General features: G+C 41.6%; 1 pseudogene; it reads left to right on the forward strand.

The window, feature by feature from the left end:
• Nucleotides 1-980: 980 nt before the first annotated feature.
• Nucleotides 981-1,098, forward strand: LOC145392320 (5S ribosomal RNA; annotated as a pseudogene).
• The last annotated feature ends 273 nt before the right edge of the window (nt 1,099-1,371 follow it).

Consider the following 1,371-nt stretch of genomic DNA (forward strand, 5'->3'; position numbering starts at 1 on the left):
GTCACTGTTCCTCTGAACTGTCTGCTTGCTTCCCTCCACCTCAATGACGGGAGCGTAGCACCCGTTTAGCCACAAACTCTCAACCCTTCTCTGCCCAGCTCTCTAATGCAATAGTTAACCGTTACTCCCAGTCCTTCATATATGCAGCAGATCAACTCAGGAACTGTCTCCCTCTGCCTGCATTTCCTACTGCCTATGATCGCCAGTCTTTCAAACGCAGTGTGTCCAGGCATCTCAAAATGGACGGATCTTGAATTTGACTCTGTTATTTAGTTTTTGTTTTTCTTGGAGGAAACAATTTGCGGGCTCCTGACCTTTGGTTCCTTTTTCATTGCATTTTATATATATATATATATATATATATATATATATATATATATATATATATTCTCATTGCAGCTAAGGCGTATATCACATCATGGCCTTCCTCCCATCATTTTGACCCATTTTTACTGTCTTTACTGTTATGCACTTGACTGCAACAGAATATACTGTTTAGCATTAAAATACATGGGTAGTGTGATAAGCAAGGGTGGGTGTGTTGAGGATGAAGTGCTTGGGAGGGTACAGCAGGTGAGAGCAGTGGAAATTAGTTATTTAAGAGGAACATGTGGAATTTCATGGAGAGACAGGCTGAAGACGAGGAAATGAAGGAGCATTGTCCTTACCTCCTTCCACCCCGTAACTCCCTCCCTCCCTCCCAAGTTTTAACGGTAAAATTTAATAACATAAATGGCGTAGATGTTGAAGCATTTAAAACCAAAATAAAATCGCCTGAAAATTAGTGAAAAATAACCCAACTACTGTCTACACCTCTGTGAGCTGCTGATATTAGATATGATGATGATGATGATGATAATAATAATAATAATAATAATAGTAAGAAGAAGTAGAAGAAGATGATGATGATGAAGAAAAAAAAGATGATGAAGAAGACGAAGATGATGAAGAAGAAGAAGAAGAAGGTGCAATAATAATAATAAAGCATCCATACCACGTTGAGTACACCGCTTCCCGTCCGATCAGCGAAGTTAAGCAACGTTGGGTCTGGTAGTACTTGGATGGGTGACCGCCTGGGAACACCAGATGCTGTTGGCATAACGTTCTCCCTACGTGTCAAGTGGGGTTGGTGGAGGATCAGTGCCCCTCCCTGTAAAACAATTAACTCTAAGCCCTTGGCCACCCCGTTTGGGATACATGGCGTCTGGCAATGAATGGATGAATGAAAACTTTCTTGGCTTCTCATTTAAATTCCTTGGCGCCCTAGTATTGAGTCCCGACCCTGGGGTAAAGAACCACTGTTACAGAGGTTGGGAAGGTGGCCAATCTGATCAGATAACAGTGGTGTATAAGACAAAGGTGCAAAAGTGA

Source organism: Coenobita brevimanus, chromosome 21 (assembly GCF_032717465.1).
Source record: "Coenobita brevimanus isolate Jiangsu-jjx chromosome 21, ASM3271746v2, whole genome shotgun sequence".
Taxonomy (NCBI): domain Eukaryota; kingdom Metazoa; phylum Arthropoda; class Malacostraca; order Decapoda; family Coenobitidae; genus Coenobita; species Coenobita brevimanus.